The 21,975-nt window shown below is 39.6% G+C and overlaps 1 non-coding gene across 1 annotated transcript; it reads right to left on the bottom strand.

The window, feature by feature from the left end:
* Positions 1 to 20,579: 20,579 nt before the first annotated feature.
* Positions 20,580 to 20,698, bottom strand: LOC150079304 (5S ribosomal RNA). Its single transcript, XR_016547597.1, has one exon. It is a non-coding gene; the product is annotated as a 5S ribosomal RNA (ribosomal RNA).
* Positions 20,699 to 21,975: the final 1,277 nt, after the last annotated feature.

The raw sequence follows: 21,975 nt of genomic DNA, 5'->3' as shown, positions 1-21,975 counted from the left end.
GAGACGTTTTCAACGGGAATTCCAGAAAGATTCTCCTACACAATAATCAATGAGTCGATGGTTGAAACAGTTTCAAGAAATCGGCAGTATGCTGCACCAGAAAGGAGCAGGTAGACCTGGTATATCTGTATATAAATAAAGTTTCGGAAATTTACGAAGTATTTACCCAAAATTCTACAAAATCTATCCGCCGAGCAAGCGTGCAGCTGCAAAAACCTCGAGAAACATTGCACAGGGTGGTTCGAATGAAATTGAAACGTTATACTTACAAAGTTAAATTTTCCAGGACATTAAGCCTCACGACAAACTACAAAGAGAGGAATTCCCTGTTCATATTCTTAACTGTAAAGACGAAGATGAACACTTTCTCTTCAGTGATGAAGTGACATTCCACCTGTTTGGTTAACGGTCACAATTGTCACATACGGGGATCTGAAAATCCCTACTCAATTCGTGAACACGATGCACTGTTCTTCAGCCAGGTGACCGAGCCATATTTCTTCGACGAAAACACTGCGAATTCCGCAAATTACCTAGATATGTTCGAATTGAATGCTGCACCGCAGCTGTAAGATATGTAGCTACATGTGCTCTATCAGCAAGACGGGGCGCAACCACCACACTGGAGCGTGCACGTGCGCGATTTCCTCAATAAAATAATCGCGTGTGCACCTGTACGCACGAAAGATGTTTTATGTGTAAACATCTTTGGCGACACCTATTAATTTTGAACAGCTAGAACCGAAATCCTGAATGATGTAATTTATGCTGCATACTCTGCCGAATCAACTTTTGGAAGAGGTTAGGCCAATAGCCTAATTTATCCATTTGTTGAATAGTATGATTGCAACAATACTAGTATTTGTATTGTTACAATCATACCTACCAACATGTATCATATTATTCTGTCATACTTTGTGGCTAATTAAACATGTAGCGCTACGAGATCTGCAATAAACGACAGTATCCATGCAAATACGACATCGAAACTATGACTTGGCTCAAGATCTCAACGAATACAAGCGCGAGATGGTAACGCTGCACATTCCATTTCGCAATGAGGAAACAGAGATACCGTCACAGATGAAATATATCAAGATCTACGACGACAACGAAGAGGCTCACACTAGAACAGGGTAAATTGTATGGATCGGACTTGGACATTCGCAAAACGATTGAAATATGTAAGATAACGTGTCAAGACAGCGACGACCCTGACGAAGCATGCGGTAATAATCTGCATAGCCTTGTAACGCGACTGCGAGAAAACCACTTTCGAAACTTTTACAATCAAACAAACAGCGAGAAGAATGAGGAAATAAAGTTCGTCAAGCTCAACCGACTCAGCGAAATTGCAAAGAAACCCAAAAACTCTATGACCAACGAGGACTTCAACTTAATGAGATTGGTTGAAAATACGTTGAAAAATACAACCGCTTCAGTTATACAGACGATTACTGTAACGTCCACATTACATGCGTTTCAACTGGTAAGGCTGAAGCGCAGTAATGTAATGATCTTGGAAGTGCTCAGAGCTGGTTTATGGAGGATCTAAGCACATCCAAGATCATCGCCCTTAAGATTCGATTTCTCTGTTTACCAAACGATTTCTGTCACGGATGGCAATGGTTGGCCCAAGCCACCTAAGTGGTATGCCCCGAATCATAAACGTTTTTCCGCAACTAGCTGGTTTATACCAGCTCTGAGCACATACAAGATCACCTACCATGATCCTTTGCGCTAATCTCCTCTCCCGACTCCGTTTATCTTGTTATGAAACGAAAATGACGTCAAATTACGTAATTTCCGCGTCAAATCGATTTTAGTACCGTCCGAAATTTAATAGGTGCCATCAAAGATGTTTACACATCAAAAATTTCCTAACCAATAGATCGACCAGGATGGTCCTATTCCATGACTTCCGCGTTCTCCAGATAGCGTACCTATGAGGCTACGTAAAACGCAAGGTGTGTATGAAAAAAAATTGTGTTTGCCGAGCAAGCATAGCGGAAGTTAAGTGAAACGTCTTTAGGCGAACATTTATCACTTGACCGAGGATCCCGTATTGACCGTATGAATGTCGCAGGCGACGAATCTGCATGAACAGGAGCCTCGGAGGAGATATGAAACGTTCCGTTACCAAATCTAGCTTTGGTAAGTGCTGACCACGACAGCTGTTACAGGCCGACATTTGACTTACATCCCTCATTTGGAAATAAATTCTAATTGAAGAAGAATGATCTCGAGCTGCTACAATCTCCCATCGTTCTAGAACCAAAGCGGATCACTCACGGAACAGACTGAGCCGAAATCATTATCCAGGAATGTACGTTTCAACTGTGCGTGGATGCTTCGGTGTTTCTTAAAATTTTGTTGCTTACGCCCGCTACGTGTTGAACGATTTGATGGAGTACTTCTAGCAGTCGGTTTTGGCTTCTTCGCTTTCCGTTTACGACTGGGCTTCGAGGACTCTTCATCGTTTTCATTTGCAGTATCAACTTCCATGACTCCTTCCAAATTCACTTCTAACATTTCTAGGTAGATGTAAGGCTCTGAAATGCGCATGGATCTTCTCCGTCTTTTTTATTCAACTCTATCGCGCGTTGTAATTTCTTCCGCTGTCTAAATAGCTAGATTTCTCCTTTGTACTCAATGGAGGTGGTTTCGGTGGTCGCATTGCACGTGCTCTAGAGACTTACAATGCTCACTATTAGTCTTCGACATTTTGAATTACAATTTTTTTTTCCGTTTTTTTATTAAATACGGTGTAGAATGACGAAAGAAATAGCATGCCGCAATCAGTAGGGGTACTGATTGGGTCATGGGCCGCTTGTGCCTGGTACGGAGTGGCACAATAGTGGGGGATGAATCATTTCGTGTCACATTTTCTTGGCGATTTTTGTCAATACACGGACGCATTGCACGTATACGCCTTACGATTGGTTCACTGTACGATCAAATCACTTACGATGGACACTCCATAACAAAATGTCGTTCCCTATACAATATGTAGTAAGCGCCGGTAATTGTGATCACGTTTACGAATTGAATTTTAATTCTATTAACGGCGATTCTAATAAGCGAACATAGGAGGAATATTATCCACAGGCTATAAAAGTAAAGGTACAAAGCACAGAACGGACTCTACCCTCCCCTTGAGTGGTGGTATCCCAAAAGTTCATAAATCCACGAATGGGACAATATCAATCACGAGACAACAGCCATCCCTCAATGGCCCAGAGTAATGGAAACACAACTAAAACTGGCGCCTCCGTAGCCAGGTGGGAAGGAGCAGCAGTGCGTAGCACACGCTTCTTGATTAGACCGGGGTTCGAGCCAGTCACCACCAAATACGGAGGATGCGGAAAGGTCTGGGAATGACCACCGCATATCCCCGGAGCAATATGGCCTTAGTTGCCAATGCTCCTAAAAACCAAATAACTAACTAACAACTAAGACTGTGGCTCAACTCGGTCAGAGACACCACAGAAGAACCTCATCTTGCCTTGTTGGGCACCTGGACTAAAGGACATCCACGGTAGTCATATGACTCATCATACACTGTTTCGCTCTTGAACGGTGCTTTATTTTCACTCCCGTGGGGAGAGGGGGCTTACCCCCCACTCCTCCCCCTTCCCCAAATCTCTTCCCTCTGGTGAGACACGGGCCTGCTCCACTGCAATCGCGGGGCCATCCTCTCTCTCTATCGGCCCCTTATTTCCTTTTCTTCCCTCCAGTCTTCAGTCTCCCCACCTCCTTTACTGTTGACTTTCACAGTGTTTTCAGCCCTACACGTCCAAATTTAACTACATCAAAATTTCTTGCCCGACCCATTTAGGCATATAGAAAATATTATTTCAGCGTATAGCCCCTTGCAAGCATCTTCTAAATTATTCTAACAAACGCTAATAACTAACCGCTAGCACTGTTTGTTTTTTTTCTAAGTTTTAGCCACTGAAATCCCAGGAAAGTAGGTGGCAGAACCCGCCAGAGTACTATATAGGTAACACCCGGCCGGCCTCCCAGTGACGAGGAATGGTAACGTCGGGTCCGATTAAGGGCCCAGCGGCTAACAGGCCAGATGAACAAGGGGCACAACATGCCACATTACCCATATACTTTTAAATCCCTGGCTTGTCCGATACAGCGTACATACGCGAGATGGGAGAAATCCCAGGAGCCGTTAGACCCAAATATACCTATACCAATTAATAAAATTAAATGATATGTGAAAATCAGAAGAATATTTCCCACAGGTTAACAAAAGAAAAAAAAAGGAAGGAAAAAAGTCAATTACACTGGGCACTCCCAAGTGGTCACCCTCCCAATTACTAACCGGGCCTAACCTCGGTGATCTCACGGGAACTGGGGCATTAACCTAGTACAATAGTTGACTGTTCAGAGTGCTTGTAATGCGTTTACTTATGGCGACGGTCGCATTTTCGTTGCGCTTTTGTAAATCCACGAACGCAAGTTACCTGCCTGGAGCGCGTCTAAAGAATTTTCACTTCCAAAAGTTAACGTCACAGAGTTAAAAGACCGGATTGAACAGGCACTGGCTTCTATTTCTTGAGCGATGCTTCAAAACACTTGGAATGAAATTGGCTACCGTCTTGTCATTCTACATACTACCAAAGGTGCCCATGTGGAGGTTTATCGAAGTGCGATTGTATGATAAAAAGTGCAGCAAACCGTTTTACAATTCTTATTAAATTAAAATCTTAATCGAGCTTCAAAATCAGGTGAATAATTTATAGACACCCTGTATATTATTATATTGTTACTTATTTAGTTTTAAGATAAATACAACCTCACTCAGGTGGCAGCATGCTAGCCTATTGAAGCAAAATACAAATAGTGATAAATTGCATTTATGTCTGATTAAGCTAAAACAAAATCAACTGAATTTTATATAAATGGCAAAGGTTACGTTGTCATTGCAGGAAGCGTATTATTTTACACCATAATGTGAACAGTTGTTTGCTCGGATTAAGTTTAGCATGAAATATTCATGACAAAGAACCCGCAATCGATATTTAAGAAGAGTTCAAGTTACTGTAGAGTCGTTTGATGCAAAATCTCAAAGTAGAAAAAGAACTATATTTCTAAAATTGGTAAATTTCTAAATTCATAAATATATTTATTTTATTTTGCCCTTTATTTCATAATATATTTCTTCTCAGAAATCTAAAACATAAAATATATTGATTTCAAAATAATGTTTATTTAGCAGTTCACTCCACAGGAGTATTTCCTGACTGATTTTTTTAATAAACAGTATACGGAGGAAGGATTTATAGATACCAAAGTCATATGGAAGATATCTTATACCCCCATAGTTAATTTTAGCCATACGATTATGAGTTTGTTTGCCGAAAACCATGAAAAGAAACAAACAGCTTTTTTTTTTTTGGTTACCACATGAGCAGATGCTCAGTTGGTCATGAGATAATCACATAAATCTACCCTGAAGTAAGCAAGATTTATTTTTTTTAACGTGGAGTTCTACACAAATGTGTAGTTCCAAACTTTTTTTAAGACTTCCTTTAAAATATTCCTAGCGGCGAGTCGATTCCAAGCTTCCATTAGCTCGAAATCCCACAGGTAATTCGAAAAAACAGCCCCTAATACAATTTGCATATATGCGAAAATGGAATTTCCAATTCGTGTTAACTCAGTTACATGATACCCAGTATTAGCATTACATAGACTTCCGTAATTATACAACTGTTTCTTAAACAGAATCGCAGAGCATAGATGTGATCAATAAAGCGCAGCAGCCATTTTCTGTATTGTAGTTCAGTTTTTTCCATTATACGAGTATTCCATATAGGTGTAATCAGCAATAATTTGTATAGTTTTTTTTTCCTATTTATATGGATACGTTGCTACTGAATCCTTGATCTTAACTATTTGTATTAAGCAATGGCCGACGAGGTAAAAAGTTCGTTGTCTCCAACACGGCAGAAAAGCAATATACTGACAGCTACATTATCTTACGCGGCACATCCTTTGAGCGTGGTTGTTATTACACCAGAACTTTTGTTCTGCGTCTTTGATAGATCCCAGTAGAAAACTGCGCCTTCGGTTTAGTAGGCGAATTCCACATAGCGATTGGGATATTTCGACTATCTTCAGTGTGTTCGTGTCGCAGATGTTTGTGCTGTGATCAATAAAGCGCAGCCATTATCCTCCTTGTAGTGTAGTTTGTTCCATTATACGAATATTCCGTAAACAGAGAAAATTAAAGGCGTATATTAAAGAATATTTGGCTGCACTTGTATGAATATGACGATGGAAGTGAAGGTTTCCCAAAAGTACTGTATTATCTTATCTTCGAGAGAACGCAACCCACTTAGCTTTCAGTAGACGTTGAATTTCCACAAATAAATTCTTTTATGGCATTATAGGAAGTTTCGGCCTGCTATGCGAATACACGGTTAAAAGTTTCCAAAAATTATAAACAGAAAGCTTAAAAAGTTTAATTTACTATAAGAAGATAAATTATTAAAGAAATTAATTAACACTGTTCCTATATCATATTATGACAGATGATCATTTAAGATGGTCAAATAGTCATTAAAACACAAATAACTTCGAGTAAATGAGTATTACAGACATGATATGTCACAAAACTATTAAAAATGATGACTATCATGATTACAGCATACTTGAGCAGGACAATGCAAGTTCGAAAACTATGCTAAATGTAGAGTCACAAAATTCACATTCTCAGTCTTCCTGAACATTTTCATAAGCTTCCATATAGCGCCCTACGATATAGAAGTTGCCCACAAACATCATGCTGAGTAGCTTGAACTACTTCGTTTTAAGGTAATTTTCGATCATGAACACATGCTCCGCTATGCTGAACTTTCATTCACTGCTTGCAACTGCGCATACACATTCACAGTAAGTTTTTGACAGATGGCAACACCATGCACAGAATAAAGAATGCTACTTGTAAATTCCATGTTTCTATATATGTTGGCACCCTATATTGGCATTTACATCTAGAATAACAAACTTGCTTTTGGCATTTTCAACGCAAGCATGAGTTATTACCACAAATATTTATTGCTTGACATGCTTACAATGCTTCTCTTCAAGCCATAAGGCTAGCGACTTAACATAAATATTACAGCCTGGTCAATTGCATACGGTGTGGAAAGGTAGAAATTGTAAGTAACCGAGGAGGGTATCCCTCCCCCAGTGATGCCAGCTTCAGCTGGATAAAGCTTCATGCCATCAGCCCAAAGGATCTTTTGTTACATCTCAGACTACACAATTTCTGTATTTCAAGCAGGAAAATTACTTGTAGTAAGAATCTGAAAGGAGCATTGGTTCCTTTCTACTACCCAAGAAGTGAGGTAGTGTTACCCAGTTTATATAGCTGAATATATCAGAAGAACATTACCGTCATCTTATGGAGTCTATGTCAAAGCAATAGAAGTTCCGCGCAATCCTAAGGTTGTACTCACGATAAACTTCCCACTGAGTGTATACTTTAAAAGAGTGGTATCGATCACGTAAGGGAAGCAAAGGGCAATGTGTTCATCGTTTCGAGAGGGAGCATCTGTTTTAGCATGGTGAATACAATGCCCTGTAATCTATTTGGAAAGAAAATGTAAGATTCGATTCTGGCGTGAGACAACAGGAATTCTTCATAAAAAACGTTATTCTCACTTGGAAATGTAGCGAGGCAGTCACAATCTAAAGTTTTCTCCCGTGAATAACAAACCGACCCAGATAACACGTGATCAGACAAGAATACTAACGCCTAATGGCATTGAATGAAAGCATTAAGTTTGACACCGCCTTCATTGCTTTTAATTACTGCACCGTATTTTCGAGATAGCTGACTAATTCTCACATGGCCTTCACAAAATACGACGTCTCAGAAATAATGTAAAATCTTTCATTTTGAATAAAGTTTCTAGTACTTTTCTCCACAGAAAATACAAAAACTGATAAGATTAAATCCACCATTATTAATTCTCATCACAGCACAAGAAATGCGATGGGCCTCATGTTTCGAAAATAAATGTGAGCTATCCTTCTGGTCTCCCCGCTGTGCATATAGAAATATATTCCTGGCTTATTTCCGTTTAACTTCATTACCTTCTTATTAATTTATAGTTCCACTGGAGACTAGACGGATTCCTTGCACTTCTGACAACTCAGTAAATTTCTCATAAGCAGTCACTTTTCTTCTTCACGCGCTCCACAGAATGTATTCATGAGCAACTAGGATGAAGACCTTGCTGCACGCAAAATGAACTGAATAACTCCCTAAAGCTAACATAGGTGCTTTACTCACAGTCAATACCGTGCATTCCTGTGTATTTATTTCTGCTCTTTCATCTTCAGGAGAGACATATCCACCATTTCTTTATTAACTGCATTATTTTTGGAGTTACCGGCCGGTACTCGTATCTTTTTATGTAAACACATCCACTCAATCCATTTCTCTCCATAGTTTTTTTTTTATGAAAATATAAACATTCCATACGATTACTTCCATAACTTCTTTGCATATCCCTACAGTTTTTTTTAATTCTCGGCATTCTTTTTTAAATATAACTGATTTTTTTTTTCAGATATAATAAATTAATTGAAAGAACATCCCAGCTTCCATTCAACGGACTGTAGTGTTCGGTGATTTAAAACATATGAAGTGGATTAGGAATGTTAAGAAACAGATACCATCCTATCTAAACGCAATATGCTGACGAGTGCGCATCTGCTACCTGATGCATCTAGCTGCGATGCAAGTGAGAGCATATTTTAGTGCACCAAACTCAAGCTCAGTCCGCAGAGAGCGGTCATCGAGTGCACTTGTGTTTACCGTACCTGACATGCATTTTAAACAAGGCATTTTCCTTGCTTTCTATTCGATCACAGTGGGAAACCGAGATTCATCACATCTCCATAGTGTTCGAAAACGTTGGATGCATCACAACGAGCCTTTTCATCCTTGACACATCATTAATCAATTTACTCTAGGAGTATCGGTGGGCAAGCCTGAAACCCATTTCGTTGCGATCTTTCGGTAGCCCAAAATCTAGTGTATAATTTGATGAGCTCCACCAACTTCAATGTTTAGCTCGTCACCAATCTGATTGACACTTCCTTATGCCACCCGAATACTTGTGTCCGCGATATAATTTACCTTAAAAGCTGCTGATATCATCATTTAAGTTTCACTTCTGTTTTTTTATTCAGACAAACACAAAAATTAATAACAGCTTGTTGCTAAACTTGAAATGTACGTTGAATATTGTAAACTAATGTTCTGCAGTCAGTATACATCCGGACATTAGTATGCGAGTATGAGGTCCAGGTGTGCCACGACACATTTTAATATAAGAGAAAATCCTTTGTTATTCTAAAAACGGGTAGCATCACTCTATATAATTGTGTTCTCATTATTAATTCTTTATCGTTCTTTAACTATGAGAGTGGCCATAAACTAACTTAACGTAAAAATATGTATATATTTTGATATAAACATTACTCTACATGCAAGAAAGTGTATGTAGATTAATGTGTTGTTTTATTGTAGAACCTCAATACTGATAAAATGTCGTCTCGCTTAATAAATAACAGCTCCGACTCAAGTAATGAAATTATGAAAAGGTCACGCATTCATTATCTCTTGGATCACCTTCTTTGGTTGTGCTATAGCCTTTGGGCCATGTCTGTAAATGCAGCCTTATAGATAATCCCACAATCAGTAACCAGCAAGGTTGAAATCTAGACTGCGTGGTGTCCACTTTGCTTCAAAAATTCTATCGCTGTTTCTTCAACCAAAATTTTCTCTTAATAAATCAGTTATTCTCCAGTAAATATGCGAGGGCGCCCAATCCCTTTCAGAGATCACTTGATCAAACAAATCCCAACACCTTCTCCGCCCCCTCTGTCTGAAGTCCAGAATTAGAACATTTTCCACCAACTAATGACTTTCGGAAAGCTGGAGATCGTATGAACAGCAAGTAAACAAGATTTTTAGGCAAAACATGCTCTCAAACATTAGCTTACCTAGGATTTTTCTATCTATTAGACATCAACTGCTCATGATCCGTTCAAGAAAGATAATGCTGCAGGCTTTTCACCTCTTCAGAAATGCTGAGTCAAAGTTTGGTTAATAACAATGGCCCTGCTGTCTAGGCTTGACTACAGATATTAGGGACTGCCAAGAGCTCATAAACTTTACCAGAAAGAGAAGATCTGTACAAGTTTTTTTTTCATCTGGCTGAATATTCTCTTACTGCTTGACATTGCCATAGGGAATTGTTAAAATGGCAAACATCACTCCGAATAATTTGTTATATTTCAAACTTCCTTGTGCATTTGGCAGTCTTCCCATCAAATCTTTCTCTTTCAAAATTTTGCTGTATCAAAATAAATATTTTAATAGATATCAAAATAGATATTTTGATACAGCAAAATATCTATTTATTTTATTTTATTTCTTTTTTTTTTTTGTCTTCAGCGCCACTGAGAACAGGAAACTTCGTTTTTTTTTTTCTTTAAATCGATTCATTCCATTTTTTTTTAAATATCGCTATTAGATAAGGAATTGGTTCTCCAATCACGATTATATTTAAGTTAAAGTTAATATATTTATCACAAACGTTTCCTAAAACTCATTAGCTTGCGATGTATAAATTCTGTGTGGAGCTAGTAGGCTTTCATCTGCATAAGGAAATAGGTTTTCATCTTAAGAATTTACGATAGAAAGTCAGCTGGCCGCAAAACAAAGTCCACAATTTACCAGATTTATTGATAAAGCCAGACAGCTGCTATGAGTATTAAATATTTGAAGCTCTAACAACACTTCACTGGATCGTATCAGCACACAAATCACTTGGATAACTTTTTTCCACTTACGGCAGTTTTCCGCGAATGTGTGGTTAGTTCAGTTGGGTCATCCAGCAACTTGCTTTTTCGTTATGACATATTGTCTTTGTACTTGTCTCTCACCGTGGTTTGTAATTGTGATTAGACAAGTTTTCGCATATATTTTTAGACCTTATCTGCATCGCGAGTTGGTTGTCATCCCACACTCTTTGAGTGTGGGATGACATTATGATACGGCTCAATCCTTGAGCCGTATCATATGCGTTGCGTTGGAAATGAAAAACCTGTGGAATAAAGTTTGATTCTTAGTGGTTAATTAAACAGTTGCGGCAAGCTATTGTGTGGTGTTTATCACGGCCTTATTTTTTAAAAAAAGAATTTTTAATAATTCTGATTTTAATATAGTTTTACTCTTTTTTGCAAAATAAAAAGATGGAGAATAACTATTGCAAAAAATAGACGGGGGAACTGTACGGTGCGAACTATGTTAGGACGGTGAACCCGAGAAAGGCATCGAATCGATTCAAAAAGACAATTCTCTCTCGCTAACACGGAGTTGGCATAATTTTCCCATATTTGTTCAAACATGATAACGATTACGAAGCGTCCATTAATAACTTCTTCAAAAAATACGGTCCAAAATTATTAAAGAAAATGTGAACCCGTGCCATACTGTTACCATTCTCATCATGTAAGGGTTTGTCTTATTGCAGGAGGACTTTCTTCAGCCTGCACAAAACAATTACGCGCTTTTAACAACATCACAAAGATAAATGTGGACATTATTGGACCAAGAAATGCCTCTGCTGGTCATATTACCTGTGTATCACCTAGCAATGCACTGATCATGAAATTTAGACGGACTTCTGGGTCGGTGGGCCAAAACGTGGCCCACCGACGTCTTCAATAACGCAACCAGTCTATTAAACATTTGATATTACTGCCTTCAAGGAATTAATTGAACAAGGACCTTTACTTTTCTTCATTCTCTTCTGTAGGCTTTGAAGGCAGCAGTAGGGTTATTTTGATAATAACAGCGGACATGAGAGATGTGCTGTTCCCAAGAGAGAATCACTTTGGGAACTACGAATTCCTCGCTTTACCTCTCGTTCTTTATACATGAATCATACCACACACGAGGTTTAACTTTTGCAAAGTATTTTTAGTAACATATATACAAATTGATTTGTATAATATTGATCAGCATGGTCCTTCTTTACATATTTGCATATTTTACGTTGTTACTTTATAACCAGCCTGTACTTTACTGCAGATATCCTCATTCGTACTCTCTGCCGAAGAAAGCTTTCTTTTAATTTTTCTTGCCGAAACACAAAACCTTAGATATATTTATTTATTATGGAAACAGTAAATGGACACTGCACATTTGTTCAGGACTGTAGCTCATTTTGATTGTCAATCCTTTAACAATAATAGTGAATGATAACATTGTTTTCACTTTGATTATTATATAAGTATGTAGTATGGATAAATTAGTCGCGTTTAAATGATTTTACTGGATTTCAGTAGTGGACTATCTTTATGAGATCTCACTGATGAAAACAGATCTCTATGAGTGTAGTCTTTATGAGAGCGCACTATCTCTGTTATCAAACGGGGTGCTTCCTCTGCACATCTTCATCCCTGACGTTACGCGGTATACTCTAATGTAAGCATATGAAGATTGGAACACTGCTGTAAACGCATGTAGACTGCATGGCTGCTCCCTCATAAGTGAATTACGTCTGGCTTAGCTTAGCGCAACAATCTGCAAGCAGAAGTTTGATGTTAATTGGAGCGGAAGGGGATAAATACGCGTTCTCGATGAACGCGTATTTTTCCCCTAGATTAGGCGATCAACTTAAGTGAAACTCAACCTGAATATTAAGGATTTTTTTTAATTGGTTCCCCTTCATTAATAAGTTAAACAAGAAAGAGATAAACATGAAACAGATTTACCACCGCAAAACTTCTCATTAAAACAGAAAAAAAAAGTCAATTATACTTTTTTTTTTCTGTTTTAATGATAAAAAAACATCACGAATACAATTAGGTTACTGTTATAAAGCCAACAAGATAGATGTTTCCTCCCACTTCAAGTTAAAAAGAGCCTGCAGTATCGGCAGAAAGTGGTTACATTTCTTAAAAGAATTGAGAATTACGTCTAAGAGAAGCATTTACCAGCTTCTATTAGAGACGTACTAAAAACAAAATTAGCAGAAAGTCGACGATAACTTGCTGATTTTCTGTTAATTTTGCACAACAGAAGCCAGTAAAAACCTACATTCTGGAGGATGTTTTGGTGAAGACGGGCTTGGAATGTGACCATCTCAATCATCTACATCATCTCAATGAGCCGTGCTGATTAGATGTTCCTGAGAGTGATATTTGGAGAGTAAGAAGACCAGACATGTATCGTATAACATGATCAATAGATGGAAACATCTCTGAATGGGAGGAACTGTGGGGTTTTCTAACGTATCATGAGTCGAAACTGTCTACACAATCTTGAAGTCACTTCAGGCACATTTGGATCGGTAATATGACCAATTAATGTTGACTAATTGCCTTCCTACTGCTGAATGTGAAATGACATTGTCATCACAACAAAAAATTCTCACGTACAAAGAATGTAGCATAAATAACCTATAACCGATAAAACGAGCAGTGAATGCATATTGTGTAGATGGAAAGTTGTCAACAGCCGAAGGGATCGGGGCTGGTTAGAATCGTCACTGCACCGTCTCAGGGTTTTGTGTGTCCTGTACATCGTGAATTTCAAACAGGAGAAAATATGACAACCCGATATACAATCCAATGATAAATAATTTTTTCTCTTTCTCTAATCAGTAGCATCGCAAGGTTCCAAATATTCTACAAAATCTTTAATGAATAGGAAAAAACGCATTGTGTCTCCTTCGCTCCCATCCAATGTCAGGGATGGGAGCGAAGGAGACACAATGCGTCACAATGCGAAGGAATCTGGTCGATGTCCCCTCCCCCTAAGTTTTTTCTTGGTAAATTTAACGTGCTTAAAAAGGAATTATACTTACTATCCAATTCGTCAATCAAATCTGCCACTGTAAAAAAGATTTTTTCTTTTGGATAAGATATGAAAGATATTTTTTTGGATAAAATATGAAATAATCCTTTAAATGACGCGGTGAACTGTTAGGAATTATATAACAAATATATGTAATAGTAATGGGATGATAGTAACATGGATTAATATAGTGGTCACACACAGATTAACTGAGGGTGAAATTCGGCACGTTCGAGATCTTATGGAAACGACATTGTCATTGAAGCTTTTCGGCTCAGTCATCGATCGTGATCGCGAAACTTTCCTTTCACTCACGCACAGTGGAATGTTCACAAAATCCACAACTTTAAATAGATGCGAATGAATATTCACCATCGCCAGGCCAACGAGGTAAACAGTAACAAAATTAAAATCACAGTGCTATAACCAGTCGTTCCACACACAGTCTGAAAACGATCCGAGTATTTTACTGCGAGATTTTCATAGGGAAGGGTGAAACGTTTTCATTGTTTCCGTTTTAAGATTTTTTTGACACCATGGCTGCGTTAGTGGGTCTAAAATGAGGGTTGCATATTTCTCTCTCCCCGACACATACACACACTTGGGGTTTTCGTTCCACAAGCAAGCAAACCGATCGACAAAACCCAGTTTGCAGACAAAATATACTTGCACTAATAGCTTTAGCTGCACTAGAACTTATTTAGTAAAACCCAACCTATTGTTTAATGTAATTAAACATAAATTATTATTATTTAATATTAATTAAAGCATAAGACAAACAAAAGCATAACAAACAAGTTGTATATACACTGCAAAGTATTTTACAAAGTATTTATCTGCTTGGTAGAAACTTGGGTGCAAAATAACAAATTACTGGAAGTTCTAGCAAGCTCTTGTGGTTACAAATACCTAGGAAGAGGAAAAGAAATCAAGAGATTAGGAGGGTTATGATCGTATTTAAAAATGAGTTTTTGGTTTAAAAGGAACGATATGTATAGTATCTTATGTAGGGCAACACATGAAAGTCAGTTCAACTCCGCCTTCGTACCCTGTGATGAATACGGAACTGTAAAAAGACATAAATGTGCGTAATGTTATGTCTGTTCAGTGTGTTTTATGCGATTTAGTTGTTTCTGGTCACTAGGAAGGCGATTACCTGGAAAGCCTGCCCAGTGTCCATCTACGCCGCCGGGAGGCGGGCCATAACCAAGTATGTACCATAGCCCACCTTTAATGATCTCCTAAGCCAGGCTGTTGAAAAAGAACAAATATGAAACTCGTAAAATTTTAAAATGATTGTTTCCACGTTTCAAATCAAGAAGACTAAATAAAATCTAAGTAATTTACGTTCCGCCAGGAAGTGCTAAGGGAATTAGAAACGAGATGTTCGCGGGGGTAGTCTCACAGTTAAATACTGATGATGACATGACCAACATAGAGGATCTGAACATATCTAACTTCCTCACCACAAACAAAAAGATGCAAAAACAGAGTGGAGCATGACAACGGATGCATTACATTTGATGCAATTAATAACACATGCAACTGCAGATTGATAGCGTATGATTTTAATATATTACAGAATGCCAGATAAAAATTAGTCAACGATAGCATGAGATTCACATCAGGCCATGCCCATTAATGATAGAAAATTTATTAAGAAGACGAGTTGTAATCAAAGAAGTAATACACAATGGGCTGACAGATCAAAGGCAGAGATCTCCACAAGATACAAAGACGCCGCATTAAAACGTATATCGAAGTTTGACTGGCAAGGATTATTTTTAACTTAATGCTGAAAGTTGCCTAGGATCAATTAAGCAGCTACTCTTGCGAATTGCATGAATATATGAGAGTGCAGGCACAAAAGTACGAATTTTTAAATGCGAACCAATGGATTAATTTACAGTTAAAATCCAATTTCACAGAAAAACAAAAACTGCAGAAAATTTTGGATGTCTGAGAACCAAATAAGGAAATAAGGTAAGGAAAAGGCAGTAACAAGTAATGTGCAAATCTTCAAATAATGGGGCTTAAACAGTTGGACAGAAAACTTGAGTAATCGAGACCCGTTAATTACACATATATATATATATATATAGGGTGATTCACTACCAGTGTGACAAACTTGCAGGTGGTGTAGGGAGCACAAAGACGAATCGGAATCACATAGCATTGCAGGCTCCGAAATGCCTTCGTCATGCGGTAGAGGACGTTGAACGGGAGGTCGCGTGAACAGCGATCCCGCTATTAGTCAGCATTTGCGAACCGGTTCCCGAGGCAATAGGATGGACGAGTATTCAAACGTTGAACTGGCCGACATGCACCTCGCGTATGGAGCTGCGGACTGTAACGGGCGAGGCGCTCTGCGCTTGTACCAGGAACGTTTCCCGCACAGGCGTGCTCCTCATCATACGATTTTCGCACGTGTGCACAGAAGGTTACGTGAGACTAGTTGTTTCACGAGAGGTACCATGAATCGAGAGCGAACGACGAGGACACCAGACAATGAGGAGAATATCCTACGTCTTGTAGAAGGCAATCCGAGTACGAGTACTCGAGCGATAGGCCAACGATTGGGTATTTCCCAATCCACTGTATGGAGGATACTGTCAACAAACCAAATGAGTTCATACCATCTGCAATGCGTGCAATCATTGGAGCCTGCGGATTATCCACTCCGGAGGACTTTTGCTACTTGGTTTCTTCAACAGAGTGCGGCAGACAGCGCATTTGCTGCGTCCGTATTGTTCACGGATGAGGCAAGTTTCACAAGAGAGGGAACCTTCAATCAACATAACGCCCATTTGTGGGCTTTGGAGAACTCCCATGGTACGCGAACACGTGCAACTCAATGCCGTTTCTCTGTCAATATTTGGGCCGGCATTGTTGGAGACCACCTCTTTGGACCGTACCTTCTGTCCCCTCGTCTGGAAGGTAGGGCATACTTGATCTTTCTACAGCAAGTCCTGCCCGAACTTATTGAATAAGCACATGTTCCTCAGTCGTTGCGCCGTTCAATGTGGTTCCAGCATGATGGGGCTCCCCCACATTACACCAATGACGTCCGCCAATGCCTAAACGTTACATTTGGACAGCATTGGATAGGTCGTGGTGGTCCGGTTCATTGGTCTTCTAGCTTATTTATTTTTGCTTTTATAGTTTCTCGTGAAATATTTCAAAATGTTTACTGGTATTGCTTAGCATCTGCTTTCTCTTTTGTGTTGTGGTAACAGGCAATGGTAAAAAAAAAGGTAAAGTGCAGCCATTATCAACCCACTGCAGGATGGAAGCCTCCTCAACAATTCATGCTGAGGGAAATGGATCATAATCTGCCACGCTGGTCCACTGCGGGTTGGCAGATCGACCGTATTCAGCAGTCAGGGGAACCCCGGTCTACTCAAAGAGTGCTACTGCACTCCCGCTCCTGACCACTCGACTACGGAGGCAATGGTATATCAGTTTAACTAACAGGAGACGAAATCAGATAAGGAATCAGGACAGGAATAGACACTCCTGTTCTCGTATACGCTAATAGTCGGGAAAAAATAGTTGGCGGTAAGCACACAGTACACGAATGAAGAATATAAAGTTAGTGTTTGGATTATCTTTCCCGTGCGTGCTAGAAACGGCTCTGAGAAAGATAGTACAAGCGAAACGAAAAGAATTCCAAAGGGCAAGAAGAACGTGGCCGGCAGCGGAAGTTGCCGATTTCAGAAACCGATATCGTCAACTCAGAAACCAGTACACAGACAAAATCAAAAAGAGCAAAAGGGAAAGTTGGCATAACTTTGTCCAAACAACAAGAAATACTTACCCCTGGGGGGAGGGTGTGTACAAAATCACAACCAGCAGGCTGCCCAGAGGCGAAGTGACAACGGCAACCAAAACCCCGCAAGGCACTATGACCACAACGTGGAAAGACTCAGTAACAAATATTCTTGCAACAATCATACAGGAACCGCTAACAGAGATGACACTGGAGCAGACAGAAATATGCCAAACAAATGCGCAATATGCAAACACCCAAAGAGAACCACCATTCACTCTTGAAGAGATACAAGAGGCTACAAGCAGAACAAAAAACAAGCGATGTCCAGGTTCAGATCTAATCGAACCAAAAATGATTAAAAAGACAGCAGAATATGTTCCCCAACTCCTTCTGCGACTCTATAACTGCTGCTTGGCACAAGGCCACTTCCCAACTCAATGGAAAACAGCTATACTAAAATTGATACCAAAAAGCCCAACAAAACCACTGGAGTTACCAACATCGTATACCCCTGTTATCGACAGTTAGCATGATTTACGAAAGGCTACTGCACAAGAGAATCGAACGCTACTATACAGAAGCAAATCTCAGCACTCCAACACAATATAGCTTTAAACAGGGTTCTTCAACCACAGATGCAATTCTGGATCTTCTCAACAAAGCCACGCAATGCACCAATAAGTATTTTCTAGTGATTGCAGTGGACTTGGCTGGGGCGTTCGGCACCCTCTGGTGGCCGAGCGTCCTGGCAAGGCTCCGTGCTGCATCTTTGCCACAAAATCTTTATGAACCCTAAAATCCTATCTCACGAACAGGGAAGTGCAGATCCTCACGCCTTATGCTAGCCTCACCCGTCTTGTCCGCAGGGGCTGCCCCCAGGGATCGGTCCTGGGGCCACTCCTGTGGAACATTGTTCTAGATGACTTAACCCCTGGCATGGTGCCGTGAAGGGTATTGTATGGTCGTGGTACCTGCGTATACCGGTGAACTGTACAATAAAGATCTTATTTTTATTTTTTTTTATTATTATTATCTTTATTTTCTCCTAAGAGACACCCGCTTACAGCTATTAACCAGGGGGTGCACATTCATATATACAAATATACGTTATATACATAATTATCTATTTGTAATTTATACAAATCAGTCTTTATAAATTATACAATGTCTAAATTATACATTTTCTAAATCATACATTGTCTAATTAATTATATTTTACACATCATTGGCTTATTTTACATGACAGGCAGATAGAAAGAGAGCACAAGCATAATTTACAATTTTTCAAGGAATTAGAGAATGTTCACATCTACAGCACTATTTACATCGAGTTCACAGAAAGAGAAGACGTCCAATATAAACATAACAGGAGCAAAAACAGTCCCGACCAGTTCGTTCTTCATTTCCTGCATTCTCTTTTGTTTCCCTCAGTCGGCATCACTCAACATTTATAGATGGAGTAATGCCTTTTGAAACACTTCGGTCCTGTACCTCTTCTCTGCGCAAAGCCTTTCTGGGTCTGCTTGCAGATCGTTGAACATCTTAATGGTGTTCAAAGGAAAAAATCGCCGAAGGCTTTCCAGCTGTGTGAGCGCGCTACTGATTGGAAGGGATGTTGTTCTATTCTCCAACCTTTGCGTCATGCGGAGCCGAGTCAGCAGGTGGTCAGTTTTCGGCGAGTCGACTCTCCCGGTCAGTAGTTTTGCAAGAGTGAGGATGTTCTGGGTGACAATAATGTGAGACCAAGGCGTGACATCCAAGTTGGCATATAAAATGGTTCTTGAGATTGTAAATGGCTGCGTAGTGATCCTGTTTAACCATCTCAGCATCCAGTACTCTAAACCGAGGAAAGCCTTGATGGTAGCATCTGGGGCAGAAGACCAAATATGAGATGCGTAGAGAGGGATGGGAATGACGCATCTTAAAATATATTGTTTAACAAGGTCAGGGTTCCTGATACCTACTAGTTCTTGTCTGGAGGTCCATAGCGCTGCGTAAGTTTTCTTCTTTACATGTCTGAAATGGGGTGTGAAGTTTAGGTTTTCGTCCCATTTCAGACCAAGATCAATATGTGTCCTGACCTTTTTGACCACACTGCCATTTACGCGTATTGATATGTGGTTTTTAAATACCTTGTTGGTGAAAACCATTTGTGCTGTCTTGTGTTCATTTAGTCGGAGCCCCATGCAATTAAGGTATTCTTGCAACTCGGCGATTTTGGAGTTTGCTTCGTTGTTGCATTGTAAAGATGTGTTTTGGTCATTCGAAGTGACGAAATATTTCAAGTCGTCTGCATATACGACAAATTGCTTTTGATTTTGGGTCAGGAAGGGATGCAGTGCTGTTGCGAAGAGAGTAGCAGAGAGGACACCACCTTGTGGGACTCCCCTGTTGACTTGGAAGGTCTCTTTGGAAGTTCCATTTATGGCAGTGATGTGTCTCTCCCTCAAAGAACTCGTTATTATAGCTAATACGTGCCCAGTTATATGGAAATATTCCTCCAAGATGATAGTAATAGCCGAGACGGATATACTGTCGAAAGCGGATGCAACGTCTAAGAAGACAATGTCTAATTGCTGTCTGAAGTTAAGGGAGTGTTGGATTCGGAATAGAGTCTCCATGAGATTGGTGGTAGTAGATCTTTGTGGGATCACTGAATGAAGGTACTCCGGTCTATGCCCGAAGCAGTGATGGTTGATGGTATTTAAAATGGATTTCTCAAATATTTTTTGAAACGAACATCCAATTGCAATAGGCCTGTAGTCTTTGGCGGACTTAGGATTGTTATTTTTGGGAACAGGTTTAACGAAATATGTATTCCATATCTTCGGAAAGTGGTTTTCACTTAAAATTTTGTGGAAAATGTGAAGGAGCAGATCTATGATGTATACACTGCTGAAAAGCCAACTACACCCGGTATTCCCAGGTGGTCACCCTCCCAAGTACTGACCGGGCCTAACGCTGCTTAACTTCGGTGATCGGACGAGAACCGGTGTATTCAGCCTAGTATGATAGTTGGATTTTTCTCTGCAAGGACCTAGACGATGTGGAGGCACAGGCCATTGCTGACGATTTGATCTTATCCACAGCTGCGGACTCAAGAGCAAATCTGGAAAAGCAAGCAAATAAAGCACTGCAAACTCTACAGGAGTGGGCCAAAATAAACAATCTAAAAATAGCACCGGAAAAGACGAGCTCTGTTCTTCTTAGAGGAAAGCTTAAATTAAACAGGCCGCCACAAATAAAAATAGAAGGAAGGTACCACTGTCTGACTAACCAACCAGATAAAGTACCTAGGGATAATTATAGATAGCAATCTCTCATTTAAATCCCATCTAAATTACCTCAGGAAGAAAATATGCAAATATACAAGACTCATACTAAGAATAACGCGAAAGGACTGGGGCCTAAACAAGAGGACCCTCTCATTATATTATAAAGCCTTGTTTATACCAGCAATTATCTACGGCTCACCTGTATGGATGACGAAGACCAACACAACAACAAATAGGAAAATATTAGAAACAGTACAAAGGAACATACTACTAACCATCACTAGGGCAAGCAATACAACTAGTACGGCAGCGCTTCAGGTCATTGCCGGTGCACTGCCCCTTGACTTAGAGGTAGCACGAACTGGATCAATGTATTATTACAAAAAGGCAATACCAATCACAGCTAACGGCTTAACCCTCAATTTTACCAATGATTGGAAGCAGGAGCAAAAAAGAATTGATGCACACCTAACTCACATTTGGCAAACAAGGTTGAATGAAACCACCGAAGGAGCAATAACCCACAAATTTCTACCCCTTGTAACAAATATGTACCCAAAAGCACCAGTATGGATATACCCAGGCCTCAACACTACCTACTTATTAACAGGCCACGGCCCATTCAGAGATAAACTAAACACAATGGGCATAATAGAAGAGAGGAATTGTCCATGTGGAGAACCAGAGACTTGGAGTTACGTCTTGCACGACTGCGACAACTATGAAGATATAACAGCGAGTCTTATTGTAAGAATTCAGTATAACCCAATCCACCAAGAGTCCCGATTATTGGACACTCAGGAAGAGTAACACACTAACTAACTTCGCAATACAATTATTCACAAGAAGGAAAACAATTATCTCAATGCAACCTGATCCTCTGGAGGACAATAACACCCAATAGATACATCACAAACCAAATGTCACGGACGAAGTAAAAATAAAGGAGAGACAGAAGAGTCAAAGCAAGAGCAAAAGAATAAAATCTCAGCATGAAGAAATAGACACGCCATTTGAAACTC

This window comes from Mastigoproctus giganteus, chromosome 10, assembly GCF_048544385.1.
Source record: "Mastigoproctus giganteus isolate SK-2022 chromosome 10, ASM4854438v1, whole genome shotgun sequence".
Lineage (NCBI taxonomy): Eukaryota > Metazoa > Arthropoda > Arachnida > Uropygi > Thelyphonidae > Mastigoproctus > Mastigoproctus giganteus.
This window is presented reverse-complemented; position numbering and strand designations above follow the sequence as displayed.